General features: G+C 43.1%; 1 long non-coding RNA gene and 1 pseudogene across 2 annotated transcripts; both read left to right on the top strand.

Annotated features, from left to right (window-relative positions):
* The window catches only part of LOC123991507, a 31,174-nt pseudogene extending 20,763 nt beyond the window's left edge, over positions 1–10,411 (top strand).
* LOC123990612 lies at positions 5,982–7,123 on the top strand. Of its 2 annotated transcripts, none has more exons than XR_006830681.1 (3): positions 5,982–6,130; positions 6,167–6,313; positions 6,474–7,123. It is a non-coding gene; the product is annotated as an uncharacterized LOC123990612 (long non-coding RNA). The 2 variants fall into 2 exon arrangements; XR_006830682.1 differs by having other exon boundaries at positions 5,988–6,094; positions 6,131–6,313.
* Positions 10,412–24,946: the final 14,535 nt, after the last annotated feature.

The raw sequence follows: 24,946 nt of genomic DNA, 5'->3' as shown, positions 1-24,946 counted from the left end.
CTCTCTGCTCTCTCTCTGTTCTCTGCAGGATCCAATGACAGAGCGCATCAAAGACAGCCCTGCCAGATATCCTTTCACTGGGGGAGAGTATGTCTGTCTTTCTGTCTGTATCTCTGTGATAAGTGTCCTCGTGTCTCTGAATGACAGATGATACTGTCCTCATCTCTCTGAATGACAGATGAATCTGTCCTCGTCTCTCTGAATGACAGATGATACTGTCCACATCTCTCTGAATGACAGATGATACTGTCCTCGTCTCTCTAAATGACAGATGATACTGTTCTCATCTCTCTGAATGACAGATGATACTGTCCTCATCTCTCTGAATGACAGATGATACTGTCCTCATCTCTCTAAATGACAGATGATACTGTCCTCATCTCTCTAAATGACAGATGATACTGTCCTCGTCTCTCTGAATGACAGATGATACTGTCCTCATCTCTCTAAATGACAGATGATACTGTCCTCGTCTCTCTAAATGACAGACGGTACTGTCCTCGTCTCTCTAAATGACAGATGATACTGTCCTCATCTCTCTAAATGACAGATGATACTGTCCTCATCTCTCTAAATGACAGATGATACTGTCCTCATCTCTCTAAATGACAGATGATACTGTCCTCATCTCTCTAAATGACAGATGATACTGTCCTCATCTCTCTGAATGACAGATGATACTGTCCTCATCTCTCTAAATGACAGATGATACTGTCCTCATCTCTCTAAATGACAGATGATACTGTCCTCATCTCTCTAAATGACAGATGATACTGTCCTCATCTCTCTAAATGACAGATGATACTGTCCTCATCTCTCTAAATGACAGATGATACAGTCCTCATCTCTCTACATGACAGATGATACTGTCCTCATCTCTCTAAATGACAGATGATACTGTCCTCATCTCTCTAAATGACAGATGACACTGTCCTCATCTCTCTAAATGACAGATGATACTGTCCTCATCTCTCTAAATGACAGATGATACTGTCCTCATCTCTCTAAATGACAGATGATACTGTCCCCATCTCTCTGAATGACAGATGACACTGTCCTCATCTCCCTCTTTCCAACTGTGGGAGTAATCTAATGGTTATCACACCTACATACACACCAACGTTTCCGTTAGCCGGTAATAGCCGTTTTTTGACAAAAGCGGCCTAGCGGTTAAGAGCTTTGGGCCAGTAACTAAAAGGTTGCTGGTTCGAATCCCCGAGCCGACGAGGTGAAAAAAATCTGTATGTGCAAAAAGCACTTAACCCTAATTGGTCCTGTAAGTGGCTCTGGATAAGAGCTTCTGCTAAATGACTAACATGTTAAAGGTACTTTCATCCCTGTCACAGGAAACCGCTCGCATGTGCTTTTGACAATTTACAGTTTCCAGCTAATTACATTATGGAAGGAAAATGTGCGTGTAGCCTACTGCCTTGTGCACATTGCTGCACTTATAATGTGAAGAAATAATAGTTTATCAACATTTTGTACTAAAGGTTTTGATCTGTTGCATCAGCCTCTTTGCGTTAATTATTTTTGTTGTTGGTGTAGGCTAGGACTACTAGTCGTATGAATTTGGAGTCTATTGTCCCAGAGTCTGTTTGGAATAGGCTATTTCTTTCTTGCGCAGAACAACAAGCTGACTAATAGAATAGGTAAGCTTTTCTACTTTGGGGATAGTAGATTGACATAAGCTAGTGATTTTGCTGTTCGTTACTCGTCTTGTTGGCTGAGGAAAAGTACATGTGGACAGTTATTCTAACATCTTCAAAGTGCACATCAGAATTCAGAAACGCCATTCCATGTTTAGATGAATTACCGTAATATGAATGTGATTTCTGTCATTCTGAGCATCGTGGGTGGACGCCCTAATCTGGTTACACACCCAATGCATATGGATCCGGTAAATTTCTCAAATGTCCGGAAATCGTGACGCACACGTACACACAACATCAGAAGAGATAAACACCAGGAGGAGGTGTTTAAATTCTGTGCATTGTGGGGCAGGTTTTAGTTTGATTTGAGGGAAGAGCTAGACGCTGCCCTCCCTTCTTTTCAATTCCATCAGGGAGCAGACAGACACATTGTCTCTTTTCCATTAGTCTCCAGCCACCCCGCTGCTTTCTGACAATCAAGCACCTGTCACTTATCATTTGGGCCTTGATCACACTGTACATAGGCGGCCCCCTGTCTTCCTGCAGAGGCAACAGATCTGACACACACACTCTCTATGGGCTGGAATACACTAAACGAATGACAGGGAAAGAGGCATTAACGTGTGTGTGCGTGTGCGTGTGCGTGTGCGTGTGTGTGTGTGTGTGTGTGTGTGTGTTGGGCACGTGCACTGGGTTAGATGTGTATGTTAGTCGATTGTTGGTATGTATCCACTTTGCCTGGAGTCTCTCGGGACATTACGGAGGACACAGCAGTTATTTCATGCAGCCGTACCACATGTAGATTGCATTGCCTAGTAAACCAATGGCCCGACAATCTTCTGGTAGTCAATACCACGGTGCGTTACCATGGACAAATGGAAGAGCTCTCTCCACCTCTCAGTCACCGTGACGACGTGCCAGTTGTTGTAGTGATGGTGGTCTCGTTTCCTTAACTGAATGACTGTGCTGGAGGTGCTGGTGTGTTTCTTCTCGGTGTGGTCCATTATGGGCCTGTCGGGCTTCCACACCTACCTCATCAGCTCCAATCAGACCACCAACGAGGACGTGAGTACACACACACACACACACACACCACTTCTCATCATCCAGCTCTCTCCATCTTTGACTGCTGATATAAATTCTGTCTCATTAAGGCTCATTTCATGCTTGGTCCTCCATGTAATAACTCTCTGGTGTGATTTGTTTCACTCGCGCTGCTGAGGTTCTGGTAGATTGAACACTCGAACATCCTCCCTCATCCTTCTGAACTGTCTCTCTGGTGTGTTTTGTTTGACTAGCGCTGCTGAGGTTCTGGTAGATTGAACACTCGAACATCCTCCCTCATCCTTCTGAACTGTCTCTCTGGTGTGTTTTGTTTGACTAGCGCTGCTGAGGTTCTGGTAGATTGAACACTCGAACATCCTCCCGATTTGTCTCTCTGGTGTGATTTGTTTCACTAGCGCTGCTGAGGTTCTGGTAGATTGAACACTCGAACATCCTCCCGATTTGTCTCTCTGGTGTGATTTGTTTCACTAGCGCTGCTGAGGTTCTGGTAGATTGAACACTCGAACATCCTCCCGATTTGTCTCTCTGGTGTGATTTGTCGAGATCCACTCTCCTCCAAGAGTTTCTGAATGTCCTCTTCACTTCAGTTTGCTCCTCAATTTATGCACCTTGGTTTGAGAACGAGGTAGCGGCAGTGTTCCCTTCCCTTTGGACTGATGGGTCATGTTCCCCCTCCAGATTAAAGGCTCGTGGTCGACCAAACGGGCGAAGGACAACTACAACCCCTACAGCTACGGGAACATCCTGACCAACTGCTGTGCTGCCCTTTGTGGTCCTCTTCCACCCAGGTGAGTCTCTGTCTGCCATGGCCAAACTAACCCTAACAGCAAGGCTGGTCGTGTTCAGTAAGGAGAAAACGATTTGAAACAGGGAGGTACTTCCTAAAACTTGTCCAATGAGAACACATACTTTTGTATGCACTGAGGGGCAACACAGTCACGGCTGTAGCTCAACTTTAGATCCAAGGGGTTTTAGATAATCTCTCTCCCGCCTCCTCTTCTCTCCCCTCCCTCCTCTCCTCCCCTCCATCTCTCTTTCTCCCTCCTCCATCTCTCTTTCTCTCCCCTCCCCTCCATCTCTCTTTCTCCCTCCTCCCCTACATCTCTCTCCCTCCTCTTCTCTCCTCCCCTCCCCTCCATCTCTCTTTCTCCCTCCTCCCCTACATCTCTCTCCCTCCTCTTCTCTCCTCCCCTCCCCTCCATCTCTCTTTCTCCCTCCTCCATCTCTCTTTCTCCCTCCTCCATCTCTCTCTCCCTCTCCCCTCCCTCCATCTCTTTCTCCCTCCTCATCTCTTCTCTCCCCTACCTCCTCTCCGCTCCATCTCTCTTTCTCCCCCTCCATCTCTCTTTCTCCCCCCTCCATCTCTCTTTCTCCCTCCTCCATCTCTCTTTCTTCCTCCATCCTCCTCCCCTCCCCTCCATCTCTCTCCCTCCTCTCTTTCTCTACCTCCCTCCCCTCCATCTCTCTTTCTCCCTCCTCCATCTCTCTTTCTCCTCCTCCATCTCTCTTTCTCCCTCCTCCCCTTCATCTCTCTCCCTCCCCTCCTCCCCTCCCCTCCATCTCTTTCTCCTCCCCTCCCCTCTCCTCCATCTCTCTTTCTCCCTCCTCCCCTCCTCTTCTCTCCCCTCCCATCTCCTCTCCACCAGACATGCACCAGGGGTCTTTTCACAGTCCCCAAATCCAGAACAAATTCCAGAAAGCATACAGGATTATATAGAGCCCTTATTGCATGGAACTTCCTTCCATCTCATACTGCTCAAATGAACAGCAAACATGGTTTAAAATAACTGATAACTCGCTATTTGACCTAGATAGTTTGTGTGTACATATTGATATGTAGGCTACGTGTGCATTTTTTAAAAATGTATGTAGTTCTGTTCTTCTTGTCTATTAATGTTCTGTATTATGTAATGTTTCATGTTATGTGTGGACCCCAGGAAGAATAGCTGCTGCTTTCACAACAGCTAATGGGGATCCTAATAAAATAAATATCCATCTTCCTCTCCATCTCTCTCCCTCCTCCTCCTCCCCTCCTCTGTCCTTCCTCCTCCTTCTCTCTCCCTCCTCCTCCTCTCCCCTCCATCTCTCTCCCCTTCCTCCTCTCCCTCCTCCTCTTCTCTCCCTCCTCCTCTCTCCCCTTCCTCCTCCTTCTCCTCTTCTCTCCCCTTCCTCCTCCTTCTCCTCTTCTCTCCCCTTCCTCCTCCTTCTCTCTCCCCTTCCTCCTCCTCCTCCTCTTCTCTCCTTCCTCCTCCCCCTTTTCTCTCCCTTACTGCATTAGTCAGCACCCACAGAATGAGCTCCCCTTATGTGAATCAAACTGTCAACCACTGTGTTAAATGAGCAACGCTTTCAATCAAGATATCCATCAGTGCACACAGGCAGGAATAATTACTGTACATTCTGTTTCTGTCCTCTTTCGAGGGAGCTGGAACTAGCCTTGTCTTACACATTATTAGGATGAGCTCAGCACATTGTCTACACCCCAAATTGCAACCTGTTCCCTATGTAGGGCACTACTTTTGACAAAAGTAGTGCACTATATAGGGAATAGAGTGCAATTTGGGGCACATGCACCGTAAGCATCCCCACAGCATATGGTTGGTTATTGCATTTAACACAAATGGTCTGGCTGTAGAGGATAATGTCATTCAGTCATTTGCTCTCTCCCCAGTGACACCACGATACCAAAACTATGGAGTTACATTAGGGTCAATTTTATTTTGGGACCTAAATTTGACTCCATACACTACCCGCAGATACAAAATCATGTCAGCATCTCAAACATCTGGTGGAGTAACAATTGTCATTAATTCATTGGCTGGTTTATCACATTAATGGGTTACATCTGGCTTGGAATAGCTGAATTATGTGTAATAATAGCTGAGGTATGTGCAATAATAGCTGAGGTATGTGCAATAATAGCTGAGGTATGCGCAATAATAGCTGAGGTATGCGCAATAATAGCTGAGGTATGCGTAATAATAGCTGAGGTATGCGCAATAATAGCTGAGGTATGCGTAATAATAGCTGAGGTATGCGTAATAATAGCTGAGGTATGCGTAATAATAGCTGAGGTATGCGTAATAATAGCTGAGGTATGCGTAATAATAGCTGAGGTATGCGTAATAATAGCTGAGGTATGCGTAATAATAGCTGAGGTATGCGTAATAATAGCTGAGGTATGCGTAATAATAGCTGAGGTATGCGTAATAATAGCTGAGGTATGCGTAATAATAGCTGAGGTATGCGTAATAATAGCTGCTGAGGTATGCGTAATAATAGCTGAGGTATGCGTAATAATAGCTGAGGTATGCGTAATAATAGCTGAGGTATGCGTAATAATAGCTGAGGTATGCGTAATAATAGCTGAGGTATGCGTAATAATAGCTGAGGTATGCGTAATAATAGCTGAGGTAATAATAGCTGAGGTATGCGTAATAATAGCTGAGGTATGCGTAATAATAGCTGAGGTATGCGTAATAATAGCTGAGGTAGGCGTAATAATAGCTGAGGTAGGCGTAATAATAGCTGAGGTAGGCGTAATAATAGCTGAGGTAGGCGTAATAATAGCTGAGGTAGGCGCAATAATAGCTGAGGTAGGCGCAATAATAGGCGCAATAATAGCTGAGGTATAGCTGAGGCGTAATAATAGCTGAGGTAGGCGCAATAATAGCTGAGGTAGGCGCAATAATAGCTGAGGTAGGCGCAATAATAGCTGAGGTAGGCGCAATAATAGCTGAGGTAATAATAGCTGAGGTATGCGTAATAATAGCTGAGGTATGCGTAATAATAGCTGAGGTATGCGTAATAATAGCTGAGGTATGCTTAATAATAGCTGAGGTATGCTTAATAATAGCTGAGGTATGCTTAATAATAGCTGAGGTATGCGTAATAATAGCTGAGGTATGCGTAATAATAGCTGAGGTATGCGTAATAATAGCTGAGGTATGTGTGTGGTTTGCTCAGTAGGTAGGTACTGTACATTGGGTTGGATTCTCTGGGAATTTCAGATGACCTGACTCTGTCCGTAGACAGGTGATTGCCATCTGCTCTGTGTGTGGGTATGCATGGAGAGATGGGGGTGTGGAGGCATCACACATGTATGAATGCTTGCACCAAGGCGACACACACTTGGCAGATACACACACCGAAGTACAAGCACACAAACACTCTGCAGTTACACACATGCACACCAAAGCAGACTCTCTATCTCTCTCTCTCTCTCTCTCACACACACACACACACACACACACACACACACACACACACACACACACACACACACACACACACACACACACACACACACACACACACACACACACACACACACACACACACACACACACAGAGAGAGAAACAAACTCACACAAACACCTAAGCGTGAAGACAGACACTTTTGCAGGTACACACACATTTCAAGACCTCTGCTCATGTGCCATGTCTTTTATTTCAAGTCTTATTGACAGAAGAGGCTTCATCCAGCCAGACACACCCCAGCCTGTGTCACACTCCAACGGGAGCAGCATGTACAACTCCACCCAGCTTCAATCTCACATGGTAGGTTGTGTGTGTGAGAAATAGGAAGAGGGAGATGTGGGTGTGTTCGAGAGAGAGAGCACTTTCTTAATGCAATCTGTGGTTTTACTGTTTCACAGGACTGAGTTGGCACTTCAGTATTTATAACCACTGAGAAACGCTTTGAAAGTTATTTCAAAGTGGACTCCCCTTGTGATGTCAGCAACTCACTTAAGTGCTCTCACTTGCAAATGGCTCTTTGAACTGGACTGTGTTATAATTACGACCAACAGAGAGCAGTCATCTGTCTCTATTCATGTCATTATTGGGCTCAGAATCCCTTCTCTCTCTCTCTCTCGCTCTCGCTCTCGCTCTCTTTTCTCTTTCGCTCTCTTTTCTCTCTTGCTCTGTCCCTTTTCTCTCGCTCTGTCCCTTTTCTCTTGCTCTGTCCCTTTTCTCTCGCTCTGTCCCTTTTCTCTTGCTCTGTCCCTTTTCTCTTGCTCTGTCCCTTTTCTCTCTCGCTCTCTTTTCTCTCTCGCTCTCTTTTCTCTCTTGCTCTGTCCCTTTTCTCTCGCTCTGTCCCTTTTCTCTTGCTCTGTCCCTTTTCTCTCGCTCTGTCCCTTTTCTCTTGCTCTGTCCCTTTTCTCTCGCTCTGTCCCTTTTCTCTTGCTCTGTCCCTTTTCTCTCGCTCTGTCCCTTTTCTCTTGCTCTCTCTTTTTTCTCTTGCTCTGTCCCTTTTCTCTCGCTCTGTCCCTTTTCTCTCGCTCTGTCCCTTTTCTCTGCTCTGTCCCTTTTCTCTTGCTCTGTCCCTTTTCTCTTGCTCTGTCCCTTTTCTCTCGCTCTGTCCCTTTTCTCTCGCTCTGTCCCTTTTCTCTCGCTCTGTCCCTTTTCTCTCGCTCTCTCTTTTCTCTCTCCCTCGCTCTCTCTCTGCTGGTGGTCGCAGTGGGCTTTACCCTGTGATCCAGAGAGCAGTATTTAATAGTGAATGAACACAGCTTCTGTGTTTTTGTTCATTGGTTCATCGGGGTGTAACTTCTCACTTCTCAGGCAATCCTATCACCCTCCATCTAAATATATCCATATTTGAATTGACCTGTCAGTAATCTGATGAATGCTGATGTGAATTATCCCCCGCAGTCTGTGGATCCTCTCCCTGCAGTGGTTTCAAATAGTCTTTTTTAATTATTTTTTATCTCAAGCAGAATAATCATAGTCTTCCTGCTAGTTCCTTATTTGCATAAAGCCTTGCTTGAAACGGGCAGCTGTGAGAACAAGTAACTTTGTCCGTACGCCCGTGCAGAGATTATGAAAATGTTCGGGGGGAAAAAGGAAGCAACATTGGGCAATCTCAAAATGTGTTGAAAATGTCAATTGAATGGAAATGACATGGTAGTACCACCTGTTTGAGTTGAATGAGGTATAAGTTGATTATACATGCTAATGGGTCTGTAGTAATGGGATGTTTTATGGAAGACCTTGTTTCACTAACTTTCTTCCTCTTTTGTCTGTTAACCTTTTTATACGTGTGTATTTCTTGTCCCTCCTCAAAAACATACCATTCTCCTACAGTTTTTCCCTTCTCTTCCCTTCATCTATATCTTCTGTCACTTTCCCTGTCTCCTCAGTGTGACCAAGAGCACTGCATTCAGAGCACCAAATTCGTTTTGCAGGCTGCCGCTACCCCTCTGCTCCACAGCGACCCTGTCATGATGGGCGGAGAGGGACCCACTCTCCCTGGGAAGAGTTCCCTGGGGGGCCCCTGTGCCTCACTGACCCCCAGCCAGCCTTCCCTGCCCTCCTCCATGCCCGGCCTGGGCTGTGCGGGGGACATGCTGACCCTGAGGGACCCAGACACCCACTGCCACCATCATCACTTTGTCAGCCCTGAGGAGACGCCCTCGCCCGGCCCCATGCCTCTGACTCTGCCCTGCCCCGCCCACATGACCCACGGGGGACACATGACTCCGGCCCAGCTCTACGACCCTGCCAGCCAGGACTCTCTGCACGAGGACTCTGTCAGGGGCCTGGTCAAACTCAGCTCTGTCTGAGACTCTCCCCCTGGCTTTTTGGAATCACTACTCAGACTCTGTCAGCGTGCCAAATGATACCCTATGCAATATGTAGCACTACTTTTAAAAAGTAGTGCACTATATAGGGAATAGCGTGCCATTTAGGACGCTACCCCAGCCCCCCGCTCCACACTGCCGGCTCAGTACCACAGCCATAATTCCTGTTCCCCTAACATTCCATCCCAGCCCTCCCTCCCTCCTTCCCATCCAGATTTGTGCCCCCCACCTGTTGAGATAAGCTATTCTAGTGCCAAACAAACAGAGCCTCAGTCTCCACTGCACTTGACCGGGACCAAAATCAAGCTTCTGAATCTCCCTTCCTCTTCACAGTAGTATACCTAGTGCCCTACCAGGAGTCTACCAGGCCTTGATACAGGTCCAGGCTTCTGCCCAAGGCTCACGACTTGTGCTCTTTTGGGGGAAACCATCTACCTGGACCAGGCGGTCATTGTCCGGAAATGAAACTGACTCGTACCAAGGCAGTTGCCATTTTGGTTTGCTGACATCCAAGGACACGCACAGCGGGACAAGGTCTGTTGATTAGCTGGAAAGACATGAATCAGGTCTAAATATAGGAATTGTTTATAGTTTGATATCTGTGTCATGTGTCCCGAGTCAAGTGACACTCTTTTATACAATAGTAATGGAAACAGCCAAGCAGTGTTGGCCCTGAACACAGAAGATGTCACTTCCTGTTTCAGATTGTGTCAACACTGTATGTGTTGATTGGTAGTGTTCATCAGTCCGTTCCGGTGTCGGTGTGACGCTAGCCGCATTACCTTTTTGTTTCGTTCAAATGTGATGCCAAAACATCATGCCTGCATCCCAAATAGCACCCTCTCTATTTAGTGCACTACTTTTTACCAGGGCCAAAAGGACATTGGCAAAAGTAATGCACTATATAGGGAATAGGGTTTCATTTGGGACAGAGATAATAAGTAATGTGATGATTGTACCAAGAAATTCTCATTTACTTATATATATGATTTTTTTTACCCCCTTTTCTCCCCAATTTCGTGGTATCCATTTTTTTTTTTTTTAGTAGCTACTAACTTGTCTCATCACTACAACTCCCGTACGGGCTTGGGAAAGACGAAGGTTGAAAGTCATGCGTCCTCCGATACACAACCCAACCAGGCCGCACTGCTTCTTAACACAGCACCATCCAACCCGGAAGCCAGCCGCACCAATGTGTCAGAGGAAACACTGTGCACCTGGCAACCTTGGTTAGCACGCACTGCACCCGGCCCGCCACAGGAGTTGCTGGTGCGCGATGAGACAAGGATATCCCTACCGGCCAAGCCCTCCCTAACCCGGACGACGCTAGGCCAATTGTGCGTCGCCTCACGGACCTCCCGGTCGCGGCCGGTTACGACAAAGCCTGGGCGTGAACCCAGGGTCTCTGGTGGCACTGCGCCACCCGGGAGGCCTCATTTACTTATTTTTAATGAAAACATTTGCATATTTTTATGTACAAGAGTGGATTTCATTTATTCAACCAGCCTGTGCAGTCACTTTTTACCAGGGCCAAAAGGACTTTGGCAAAAGTTATGCACTATATAGGAAAAGGGTGCCATTTGGGACAGAGATAATAAGTAATGTGATGATTGTACCAAGAAATTCTCATTTACTTATTTTTAATGAATAAATTCGCATATTTTTATGAGTGGATTTCATTTATTCAACCAGCCTGTGCAGTCACTTGGCAGAAATACAAAACACAATTCCCTTTTCCATAGCCTTGGGAAGAAAATATTTTTTCACAAAAGTAGTGCACTGGGCCTTTAATAGTCCTGTATTAGCGGACCGATATAGCTGTCTGCAGCGCTGGCAAAAATCTCAGCACCCCCAAACTATTTCCCGTGGCTATGCCCTTTTCAGTGAATACCCTTTGCAGACAGAAATGAGCTATTAGCTAAATCTGGTAGAACACATATTTTCTCAAGTTTACTGCGGCTAATGAATCCTTCAACCAGGATTTCTAAAAAACATTGGAATTAGGGAAAGTTACCGGCATTTTGCTACTTTCTTCAATCAGATCCGCTTTATCCAACATCTGCATAGTGGTTGTTTTGGTTGTGTCGGAGGTGGAATTTTGTGACAATGATTGCAAGAGCAGCTGCTCACTAATTTAAAGACTCCAACCAATGATGTACAGAACCAGTCAAAAGTTTGGACACACCTACTCATTCCGGGGTTTTTCAAAACTATGAAATAACACATGGAATCATGTAGTAACCAAAAAAGTGTTAAACAAATCTAAATATATTTTATATTTGAGATTCTTCAAGGCAGCCACCGTTTGCCTTGATCACAGCTTTGCACACTCTTGGCATTCTCTCAACCAGCTTCATGAGGAATGCATTTCAATGAACAGGTGTGCCTTGTTAAAAGTTCATTTAGGAATTTCTTTCCTTCTTAATGTGTTTGAGCCAATCAGTTGTGTTGTGACAAGGTAAGGGTGGTTTACAGAAGATTACCTATTTGGTAAAAGACCAAGTTCATATTATGACAGCTCAAATAAGCTAAAGAGAAATGACAGTCCATCATTACTTTAAGACATGAAGGTCAGTCAATCCGGAATATTTCAAGAACTTTTTAAGTAACTCTTGAAGTGCAGTCGCAAAAACCATCAAGCGCTTTGATGAAACTAGCTCTCATGAGGACCGCCACAGGAAAGGAAGACACAGAGTTACCTCTGCTGCAGAGGATAAGTTCATTAGAGTTACCAGCCTCAGAAATTACAGCCCAAATAACTGCTTCACAGAGTTCAAGTAACAGACACATCTCAACATCAACTGTTCAGAGGGGATTGCGTGAATCAGGCCTTCATGTTCGAATTGCTGCAAAGAAATCACTACTAAAGGACACCAACAACAAGAGACTTGCTTGGACCAAGAAACATGAGCAATGGACATTTCGACCGGTGGAAATCTATACTTTGGTCTGATGAGTCTAAATTTGAGAGTTTTTGTTCCAATCACAGTGTCTTCGTGAGACACAGAGTAGGTGTACGGATGACCGCCGCATGTGTGGTTCCCGTGATGAAGCATGGAGGGGGAGGTGTGATGTTGTGAAGGCCCACTTAACCGGCATGGCTACCACAGCATTCTGCAGCGATACGGCATCCCATCTGGTTTGCGCTTAGTCCCACTATCATTTGTTTTTCAACAGGACAATGACCCAACACACCTCCAGACTGTGTAAGGGCTATTTGACCAAGAAGGAGAGTGATGGACTGCTGTATCAGATGACCTGTCCTCCACAATCACCCAACCTCAACCAAATTGAGATGGTTTGGAATGAGGGACGGCAGAGTGAAGGAAAAGCAGCCAACAAGTGCTCAGTGTATGTGGGAACTCCTTCAAAACTGTTGGAAAAGCATTCCAGGTGAACCTGGTTGAGAGAATGCCAAGCGTGTGCAAAGCTGTCATCAAGGCAAATGGCGGCTACCTTGAACAATCTTATATATAAAATATATTTTGATTTGTTTAACACTTTTTTGGTTACTACATGATTCCATATGTGTTATTTCATAGTTTTGATGTTTTCACTATTATTCTACAATGTAGAAAATAGTAAAAATAAAGAAAAACCCTTGAATGGGTAGGTGTGTCCAAACTTATGACTGGTACTGGATATAAACCCTGGATTGCTGATGCTATGCATTGGCCATTGAGATTCTTTGAAGCCACCGGTCGGCTGTATTGTCAGTCCCCAGTAAGAGCAGTCTTCCATAGGAATTAATGGAATTCCACAGTATTTCAATTAAATGTTTCAAGAACAAAAGTACATGTATTTCATTATGTGTGTTGTTGTAGTGGGGACAGTAACATTGGTCATCTCTAAAAATGTATACTTCAATAAAATGATTTTTAATATGTTTTATTTTATTTTTATGTTTAGCTCACATAACATCATTTAAAAGTGTGCATTAAGGTGTTTAACATAATACATGTGGCAAAATTGTATGTAGACATTAATGAATGCATTTCTATAGGTTCTAAAATATGTTACAATGGAGGAGAGCCAAGATGGAGGCACGGTGGGGTCAACACAGTGCCTCCTAGCAGTCATCTAGTGTGTATATATAAAGCATTTGCCCCAATGCAGTTCCACTTCCAACAGCGCCAAAACAGCCGCTATGGGTGTCTGCTATCGCCGGTTAACACTTGATCTGAATGAATCCAGTCTCTAATCTATTGGCAGAAATGCATTTAGGCAACTCCATTCTAATAGCTTCTTCAGTACCTTGCTCTCGAGTGTATTACTGAATGAATGCCTGCAGGCCAGTTGTCGGCAGTGACAGGTGTGTAGGTACTGTTATGTCTGCATGGCTATGCCAGCTCTGAGGGATCTGCTGTATGTATGGCGAGTGAGAGGATGATGTGGATGCTATTCTTAGAGGTGGCAGAGACTGAGGCTGTATACTGCCCTCTAGTGGATACACTGAGAACAGAAGATGCACTTGCCCTCAGGCTAATCTGTACTGAAAGTACTGTAGCCTGATCCCAGATCTGTTTGTTCTCCTGCCAACTCCATTGCTCATTGTCAAGCCAAACGGTGACAAGGAGTTGGCATGATGGCACAAACAGACTGGCTCTCAGGCTAAACTGAAAGATCTACTCAAAGAGAATACACAATACACAACTAATAACAGATATATGAATTTGTTAGTTTATTATTGTTTCACATCTTTACATACTTTAATAATTTCCTATGGTAAAGCTTATGGGCTATTGTTAATATCAGTGATACATGATATTCAAAAATAAAACTTCAGTTTTGGGGACAGAAATTATACAATACACTGGTGGCAGATGCAAAAAAAACTACCTTAAAATGACATATCAGGCATATCTCTGTGGGAACCTGTATTGGAATGTTAACGACAACCAAACGGTTTGTTCAAGGGGCTCCCTGATAATTCAATACAAGTTGAATTAGATATGGCTTATAGCAGACCTGTGCTCTGGAAATGTCAGGAGGTAATGCGTAAGATCAATTCCCTGGTGGTAAAAGTCTCTATTCATTTACATTTACATTTAAGTCATTTAGCAGACGCTCTTATCCAGAGCGATTTACAAATTGGTGCATTCACCTATTCAATCTTTATCGCTGGCTTTACAGATTGCGCAATATAAATGTAAATGTTATTTCCGATTGAGCCGACATATGCAGCGTTTACCGTAGGTGAGGGTACGTGATGAAATTTAAAGGCAATGTTAGCGGCGACTGCAATCACGGTAAACGTAGCTGAGGAATGCAGAACTCCATTCTCTTAAAGTGAAGCGGAGTTGAGTACTGATAACTGGTCACGCGATTTGCTAGCAACAACATTGAGTCACCATCAATCGATGCTTGTAGAAATGGCAATTCTGAAAACTGTCCTATGCAACTGAGGTCCATCCACGGGGTGCTGAAATTCATACTTCCGCGATACGGATGAAATAGTTACTATATAAGTCATTGTCAGTTCAGCCACACTTCCCAGTATACATAAAATAATGCACCTTTTTGGTCAGTTAGCAAGGATAAAAAAGAGTATCATTCATCCTAGAAGATAGAGAATTACCTGACTATACAAGCTCACTCTTGTACTGCATAGTATATTGTATAACATATAACATTATGTGCTATTAGATTGAAGGAGTGTAACAGCTTTGAGCTGTATTAAACAAGATAAGCTTTCATCCATTTTTGATGCTCATGGAATAAAATATTTAGCCGTAAAGTCTAGATAGTTAGATAACCAGCTAGGAATGCTTTCACATTCCAGGGCTGAAAAGATGGATGGGTACAGCGCGCGCATAAATAACAAGCATTGATAGATTAAAGTATTGCTATTTTGATTGCATTAGGGTGATCATTATTATTACAAAACTTATCATAATCTGTACCTGATTGTAGTATTAATATCTCAATATTGACCTGATCGCACTGGCCTGAGTTGCCTCAAATGAATAATAGACTTTTTGGTTAAGGATCGGACCCTTTTTTCTCAATGTTCACCTGAAATGACATACCCAAATCTAACTGCCTGCAGCTCAGGACCTGAAGCAAGGATATGCATATTCTTGATACCATTTGAACAGAAAGACTTTGAGGTTTATGAAAGTGTGAAACTATCCCGTAGAGGCTAACACACCTGTTTATCATGTTACGCAAACCTGCTTCAACAGATTCGTAACAATTTGCTAATTACATTCAACGCGTCCCAAAACACTTGATCAGTGCAGCTCGATTAGTAGTCCACTAATTAACCGAGAGAGTCAAAGCCAAACACCAAACTAAGCACTCACACCGGGGTTGGGGTCAATTCCATTTTCATTTTAAAAAGTACACTAAACTCACCTTGAACATGTTTCCTAATTGAAAAAGCATGGAGAGAATTGGAATTGGAATGTAGGTGTGCTTGCTGAATTGACTGGAATTGAACTAGAATCCACCCCAACCCTGACTCGACGACACAGTGCATTCGGAAAGTATTCGGGCCCCTTCCCTTTTTCCAAATTTTGTTACGTTACAGCCATATTCTAAAATGTATTAAATAACGAAAATTCCTCATCAATCTATACACATAAGTATTCAGGCCCTTTGCTATGAGATTTGAAATTGAGCTCAGGTGCATCCTATTTCCATTGACCATCCTTGATGTTTCTACAACTTGATTGGAGTCAAGCTGTAGTTAATTCAATTGATTGGACATGATTTGGAAAGGCACACACCTGTCTATATAAAGTCCTGCAGCTGACAGTGCATGTCAGAGCAAAAACCAAGCCATGAGGTCGAAGGTATTGTCCATCGAGCTCAGAGACAGGATTGTGTCGAGGCACAGATCTGGGGAACGGTACCAAAAAATGTCTGCAGCATTGAAGGTCCCCAAGAACACAGTGGCCTCCATCATTCTTAAATGGAAGAAGTTTGGAACCTAGAGCTGGCCGTCCGGCCAAGCTGAGCAATTGGGGTAGAAGGGCCATGGTCAGGGAGGTGACCAAGAGCCCGATGGTCACTCTGACAGAGCTCTGGAGTTCCTCTGTGGAGTTGGGAGAACCTTCCAGAAGGACAATCGTCTCTGCAGCACACCGCCAATCAAGCATTTAAGATAGAGTGGCAAGACAGAAGCCCCTCCTCAGTAAAAGGAACATGACAACCCGCTTGGAGTTTGCCAAAAGGCACCTACAGGACTCTCGGACCCTGAGAAACAAGATTATCTAGTCTGATGAAACCAAAATGGAACACTTTGGCCTCAATGCCAAGCGTCCCTATGGTGAAGCTTGGTGGTGGCGGTATCATGCTGTGGGGATGTTTTTCAGCGGTAGGGACTGGGAGACTAGTCAGGATCAAGGCAAAGATGAAAGGACCAAAGTACAGAGAGATCCTTGATGAAAACCTGCTCCAGAGCGCTCAGGATCTCAGACTGGGGCGAAGGTTCACCTTCCAACAGGTTCTGGTTCCAACAGGTTCTAGGGAGTTTTTCCTAGCCACCGTTCTTCTACACCTGCATTGCTTGCTGTTTGGGGTTTTAGGCTGGGTTTCTGTACAGCACTTTGCGATATCAGCTGATGTAAGAATGGCTTTATAAATACATTTGATTTGACAACTACTGGGACAAGTCTCTGAATGTCCTTGAGTTGCCCAACCAGAGTCCAAACTTGAACCCGATCAAACATCTCTGGAGAGACCTGAAAATAGCTGTGCAGCAACATTCCATCTAACCTGACAGAGCTTGAAAGGATCTGCAGAGAAGAATGGGAGAAACTCCCCAAATACAGGTGTGCCAAGCTTGTAGCATTATACCCAAGAATGCTTGAGGCTGTAATCTCTGCCAAAGGCGCTTCAACAAAGTACTGAGTAAAGGGTTAGAATACTTAAGTAATTGTGATATTTTTTTCTACATTTAAAAAATATATATATATAAACTGTTTTTGCTTTGTCATTATGGTGTACTGTATGTAGGTTGATCAGGGAAAGAAATACAATTTAATACATTTTAGAATAAGGCTGTAACGTTAAACAATTTGGAAAAAGCCAAGGTGTCTGAACCCTCCAAAGGTCACTGTATATGATAAACCTCTGGCACTCATGTTTCTTTGTATAGTGTGAACCTTTAAGTTGTGGAAAAGTACATCACAGTCCTTCAAAGCTTGCGGTAATGGTATTATGACATGCCTAGATTATGTTATTATGACATGTCTAGAACATGATAAGATACAGGTAAGAGCGTTTCCAAAGGCCAGACCCAGCTGTTCTGGTACCAGTGGGCTGAATCTGATTTGAAATCAAACATCTAATTTGCCTATTTTGTTCTAATCAAATGTGTGATGTATTACGTCGGCAGCACAGCTGCTTCACATCAGAATCATAGAATATATAATGGAACAACAACTAACCAAGTCACCTGATGTTGAAAGCACTGCCTGTCAGAAAGTAGATATTTTGCTCTCATTACAGAGACAAATCATAATTGGCTTGTAAAGGACAGAATTTGGGCATGTTTGATATGATTTTATTCCTTGTTATACATGTTGGCAGACACTCCATGCAGTGTTAAACAATCCCATTGTGTGGACTTGAAAATGCTCTTCAAAAGCACCACCATGTTAGCAGTCTTTGCAAAAATGTATTTGCCTTTATTTCATGTGGAAAAAGTGACTTCCTTCCATTGGCTAGTGGGCCTCTGGTGTTCACTACACCAGGTGGAAGTGGACCGGAGTTCTACAATTTGAGGTGACAAAACAAACTTTTCACACTATGGGCCACATCACGGGTCAAACTTGTGTTCCTAACTAAAATGTCCCTCAAGTGAATGCACGTCTCCTGTAGAATTAAACTCGAGGTAAATAACATTCGGTTAAAGGCCTTGACAGCATAATGCCAGTTAGGCTGCATCATATACCTAGATGATGTAAAACATTTACTGACTTGCTTAGTTAAATAAAATATTTTTTTAAATAATTTACCGGGTTGATATGAAGCTTCAAAACAAATGGTTTGATGGCTTTTGGTACCTGAACAGTCCCAATAGCTACCATACCTTTCTGAAGTATCTATGTAGGTCAGGCACGTGCATGCAATGTTTTTAAGTAAATTAAAACTGGGACGTTCTTCAACTGGTTAGGTCATAATTACCAAGGTAAAATGTGTTTTATATTGGGTATTCGGTTTTCACCAAGTATGCCATGACTGAAGATGGCAATAGTCTGAATTGGGTGGATGGAGAACAATCCATAAATTCTAAAAATATATATATATATAATTTGACTTTCAATCTTTCAATAGCTCTTACACAGCCTGCCACGACTATGAAATTTACATTCTGTACCGGGAGGATGGGGATTAGAGGTCTTCACGGATCCATCTTTACTCAAATACCAGCGACCCGAGCGGGTCCGGATCTAGAATTCTAAATGTCTCGGTCGGATCTGACTTTGTCACCGGTCTCGGGGTGTAATTTTAACTGATTTATAGATCCGAACACAAATGCTGCAGTAGAGAGAAATTGTATAATTTATACTGCTGCTCTTGCTTTTCACAAGAGTGGAGTGTAGCAGTGGTGGTTGGTGACGTTTAATATGTAGGACGACACATTAAATACCGCTTTGCACACTTGCCTGCATCTATCTGATATAGGGTGTTATTATTAGTCAAACTGTTGAAAACCGGTTTCTCTTGGGAAAATTCAGGTATGTTTATCCCTGTTTTGTTCCGTTTGCTTCCGTTTAAGAAATCTTTTTCAACAGAATCGGTGGAATGAATACACCCCTGATCACACGTAAATACGGTTCACTTTCAAAGCAGCCACATTGTATTCCTTCTTGCATCTATGCGCTCCTCCTTTCACCTTTTCCCTTTCTTGTGGACTTCAATAAACAACACATCAGCTGTATGTGACCAAGTGAGAGAGAACAAATCAAAACCATATCATTACTGCTGCACACAGCCGACATCGTTGTCACCATATTTGCTATATTAACATCATAGTCAGCATAGCTAATAGAACTAATGCATTAGTTAACCCGCTACAATGATGCAGTAACGTTAGTGTACAGTCAGTAAGTAGTTTACCAGTTACACCGGAAGGACCCAGTGACAATTAATCAAACCAAAAGCTTACCTTGTAATGGATAGTCATTGCCTGCTAGCTAAAAGAGCATCCCTCTGTTTGAACCTATTGTTTAAGTAGGCAAAAGTAGTTAGCTGCATTTTCTAGCTAAGTGGGAAATATACAGTTGCTCTCTCTTCCTTTGTTAAAAAAACAATAGTTGAACACTGAGTAAACTATTCACATTTGATGTACTGCAGTGCTAGCTAGCTGTAGTTTATGCTTTCAGTATTAGATTAATTCTCTGATTTTTTTGATTGGGTGGACAACATAGCAGTTCATGCTGCAAGAACTCTGACATGTTGAAGGACATCCCCCGGAAGTTGTCCTAATTACTGTGTAAGTCTATGGAAGGGTTTGAGAACCATGAGCCTCCTAGGTTTTTGTATTGAAGTCCATGTACCCAAGAGGAGGACAGAAGCTAGCTGTCCTTTGGCTACACCATGGTGCTACCCCACAGTGCTGTTGAGGTTACTGTAGACCTTCATTGCAAAAGTGTGTTTAAATAAATGATTTGGTGTCATGAATATATTTATAGTTTTAGCTAGGGTAACTTTTTAAATAATTTACTTTTTTATGAAATTCACTGAGGATTGTCTTCCCCTTCCTCCTCTGAGGAGTGTCCACTGGCATGTAGCTTGTCATTAAAGCAGCAAAAGGCTACAGTCACAGAGCCTCCGTGTGGCAAAAGTTAGGAAATATCTAATCAATAGATGGAATTAAAATGACGTAATAAAAAGTTAAAGGATAAGGATAGACTACAACGACCAAGAGCCAACAGGTAGGCTGCTACTTAATGTTCTGATGGAGTTATTTGTAATGTTAGGACCTTTTTTCCCCCTCTGTCTGCCGCATTCTTTCTCTTTGCTCTTGTTTTCCTTAATAGGATGTCGGTGGGCGGAGCCGGAAAGGTCGTCAGCGAAATGGGACACTGTCACGAGAATTTTTATCTCAATGGTTGAACTCAACTATCACTGTAGCTTTGACCAATTCTCAGAAGTTTGCCAAACCCTGGTTAATGAAGAATTAGACAAAGCCCCCAGTCTGCAATAGGTTAGTTCCTTATTCAGAGTACTCTGAAGTCATAAATGCAAACAGTCATTTTACAACACCCACCTACACACACACACAGTTTATCACTTTTCTACCAGCCTGGCAGTTTCTAGCCGTTACTCTCCTCCCTAGATTAGAGGGGCCTTTAATCCTTTAGTCATTACTTTAAAAATACATTCCTTTCAATCCACCCTATGACTAAATATTACTCACTGATACTTCAACCTTTATTGGAAATATAAATGTCACACAAAATCAAACAAAACCAATTCATGTATTTACATCATATACTCATCGACTGTTCTAGGCCTATATCCAATTATAACTCTTCTTTTTAGGATTTTCATTATAATCTTCATGAAATAAACAGTCTGTCTAAACATTGAAGATCGTCTCATCCAGCATGGGCTCCTCTGAATAGAAGGGATCCGAATCATCTAGGTTTGGATGTATGTATTTCAAATCAAATTTTATTTGTCACATACACATGGTTAGCAGATGTTAATGCGAGTGTTGCGAAATGCTTGTGCTTCTAGTTCCAACAATGCAGTTGTAACCAATGAGTAATGTAACCTAACAATTTCACAACACCTTATACACACAAGTGTAAAGGGATGAAGAATATGTACGTAAAAATATGAATGGTACAGAACGGCATAGGTGAGATGCAGTAGATGGTATCGAGTACAGTATATACATATGTGATGAGTTATGTAGGGTATGTAAACATATTAAGTGGCATTGTTTAAAGTGGCTAGTGATACATTTTTACGTACATTTTTACATGATTAAAGTGGCTGGAGTTGAGTCAGTGTGTTGGCAGCAGCCACTCAATGTTAGTGGTGGCTGTTTAACAGTCTGATGGCCTTGAGATAGAAGCTGTTTTTCAGTCTCTCAGTCCCTGCTTTGATGCACCTGTACTGACCTCGCCTTCTGGATGATAGCGGGGTGAACAGGCAGTGGCTCGGGTGGTTGTTGTCCTTGATGATCTTTATGGCCTTCTTGTGACATCGGGTGGTGTAGGTGTCCTGAAGGGCAGGTAGTTTGCCCCCGGTGATGCGTTGTGCAGACCTCACTACCCTCTGGAGAGCCTTACGGTTGTGGGCGGAGCAGTTGCCGTACCAGGCAGTGATACAGCCCAACAGGATGCTCTCGATTGTGTATATGTAAAAGATGGTGAGTGCTTTTGGTGACAAGCCAAATTTAGTCAGCCTCCTGAGGTTGAAGAAGCGCTGCTGTGGGGTCGAGACCCAGGGTCTCGAGCTTGATGACGAGTTTGGAGGGTACTATTGTGTTAAATGCTAAGCTGTAGTCGATGAACAGCATTCTCACATACAGTGGGGCAAAAAAGTATTTAGTCAGCCACCAATTGTGCAAGTTCTCCCACTTAAGATGAGAGGCTTGTAATGTTCATCATAGGTACACTTCAACTATGACAGACAAAATGAGGGGGAAAAAATCCAGAAAATCACATTGTAGGATTTTTAATGAATTTATTTGCAAATTATGGTGGAAAATAAGTATTTGTATAAGTATGTGTGGAACCTAACTTCTTGGTTTAAACTGAGCTTTTTTGTTTAATTTCTGTTTGTAAATTTGTTTAAAATGTATGTATTGAGAGACTCAATGATGGGGTGAGAGAAGCGGGGAGAGAAATGGTGTACGTATGTATGGGTGTGTATGTACAGTATATCACAAAAGTGAGTACACCCCTCACATTTTTGTAAATATTTGAGTATGTCTTTTCATGTGACAACACTGAAGAAATGACACTTTGCTACAATGTAAAGTAGTGAGTGTACAGCTTGTATAACAGTGTAAATTAGCTGTCCCCTCAAAATAACTCAACACACAGCCATTAATGTCTAAACCGCTGGCAACAAAAGTGAGTACACCCCTAAGTGAAAATGTCCAAATTGTGCACAAATTGTCAATATTTTGGGTGGCCACCATCATTTTCCAGCACTGCCTTAACCCTTTTGGGCATGGAGTTCACCAGAGCTTCACAGGTTGCCACTGGAGTCCTCTTCCACTCCTCCATGACAACATCACAGAGCTGGTGGATGTTAGAGACCTTGCACTCCTCCACCTTCCGTTTGAGGATGCCCCACAGATGCTCAATAGGGTTTAGGTCTGGAGACATGCTTGGCCAGTCCATCACCTTTACCCTCAGCTTCTTTAGCAAGGCAGTGGTCGTCTTGGAGGTGTGTTTGGGGTCATTATCATGTTGGAATACTGCCCTGCGGCCCAGTCTCCGAAGGGAGGGAATCATGCTCTGCTTCAGTATGTCACAGTACATGTTGGCATTCATGGTTCCCTCAATGAACTGTAGCTCCCCAGTGACGGCAGCACCCATGCAGCCCCAGACCATGACACTCCCAGCACCATGCTTGACTGTAGGCAAGACACACTTGTCTTTGTACTCCTCACCTGGTTGCCGCCACACACGCTTGACACCATCTGAACCAAATAAGTTTATCTTGGTGTCATCAGACCACAGGACATGGTTCCAGTAATCCATGTCCTTAGTCTGATTGTCTTCAGCAAACTGTTTGGGGACTTTCTTGTGCATTATCTTTAGAAGAGGTTTCCTTCTGGGACGACAGCCACGCAGACCAATTTGATGCAGTGCACGGCGTATGGTCTGAGCACTGACAGGCTGGGTTTCTGTTCAGCACTTTGAGATATCAGCTGATGTACGAAGGGCTATATAATTACATTTGATTTGAATCAATGGAACGGTATCAAACATACGGAAACCACGTTTCACTCCATTCCATTGCCATTCCAGCCATTCCAATGATGCTGTCCTCCTATAGCTCCTCCCACCAGCCTCAATTGTTGACCTAATTTGAAACATTACTCCACTAAATCATGGGGGGGGGGAACAAAATAGCATCAGGGGACATTAAGCAATCAAATAGCAACCAAAAAATAGCATGGTGAGTGTGATTGTATGCATGTGTGTGGAAAGAAAGATCATAGATGATAGTTATGGTTGTAGTTGGTATGGGGCAGCACTGGACTTATCCCCGAACAGTACTGGCCCTGTCCTGTCATTAGTGCTCTGCCTGTGTGCTCTGCTGAGAGACGAGCTTTCAGAGGCACCATCAACAAATATCCCTTGTTAAAATACGTACAAAATTTGCAGGAGACACGATGGTGTAGGGTCTGCTTTAGAAGAGAATGCCCTGGATTCTCCATGTTTATAGTCATGGCAAGTTTTATGTAAAAGCTATTAACAATTGAAAGCCCCAAAAAAGCAGTGAATTTTTCTCCATCCTCCCAATTCAGAATATATCATTTTCATAGTCATGGCACACTTTGTTTAAGCTATTGAAGATTAAAATCATAAATCTTTTTATTTTATTTTTATGAAAAAATGTTTGTTATTCTTCCCCCTGATTCAGAATAGACCATATTCATAGTCTTGGCATGCTTGGTTCAGTAGCTATTGATGACAGGAAATTGAATATCCATTATAAAACAAATTTTACTTCAGTGTCACAATATTTCATAATTATTCATGTTGAACCAAAACACTTGTTTTCTTGTGCATCCATGCATTCAAACAACAATCTAGCCTGACTATTTGGGTATCAGTCAACACCCTCCTTAATCAGAACAACCCAGCTGTAAAACAACAACCTAGCTGTAAAAGCAAGCAAATACCCTCTTATCTGTAACACTTTAATCACTTTATTTTCTACTCCACTCACAATGGGAGGTTTACAGTTTGCGGAGTTGGTGCTTATTCAAGGCACTGTTCCCAGTGATTATGAGAGATATCAGGTTGAACATGTAAACACACATGTTTCAATAAGTATTTCAGATTACTATCACAAGTCTACACATGCAGTCATATGAAGAATGAGTCAGTTGCAGAGAATTTGATTAAAGTTGATATAGGAGTTTCTTGGCTATAGCCTACTATATATATATATGTGTATGTGTGTGTGTGTGTGTGTGTGTGTGTGTGTCCACGTTTCAGGTGGACTTCTCCTGTGGGAACAGCACAAAGCCCAGAGTGGACATAGCCTTCCACTTTAACCCGCGCTTTAAGAGATCTCCCTGTATCATGTGCAAGATGATGCAGAGAGAGCTGCGGCAAGGAAGTTATCCTGCATTAGTGCGCCTTCACACTGGGGTCAACCTTTGAGGATCGTCCTGGTGCAGAAAGATGAGTTTAAGGTGAGGATGCCTCATTGCCCATATTCGTGAAGCGTCTGAGTAGCAGTGCTGATCTAGGATCAGTTTGAACTTTTCGACCACAATGAATAAGATGACATCATGGACTATGGGGACCTGTTCCTAGATCAGCACACTAAGACGTTTGTTACATACTGCCAAAACCCCTGATAAATTGAAATGTAGAACATTCATAATACATTTTCACAAAATGATATTATTCCTGTGTGAACTATGGGCTTTATTACTTCTGTACAAGTGGAAAGAAATACTCAGCACCCCATCCCAAAACATCT

This window comes from Oncorhynchus gorbuscha, linkage group LG12, assembly GCF_021184085.1.
Source record: "Oncorhynchus gorbuscha isolate QuinsamMale2020 ecotype Even-year linkage group LG12, OgorEven_v1.0, whole genome shotgun sequence".
Lineage (NCBI taxonomy): Eukaryota > Metazoa > Chordata > Actinopteri > Salmoniformes > Salmonidae > Oncorhynchus > Oncorhynchus gorbuscha.
The sequence above is the reverse complement of the archived record's forward strand: the minus strand, read 5'-3'. Positions and strand labels throughout refer to the sequence as shown.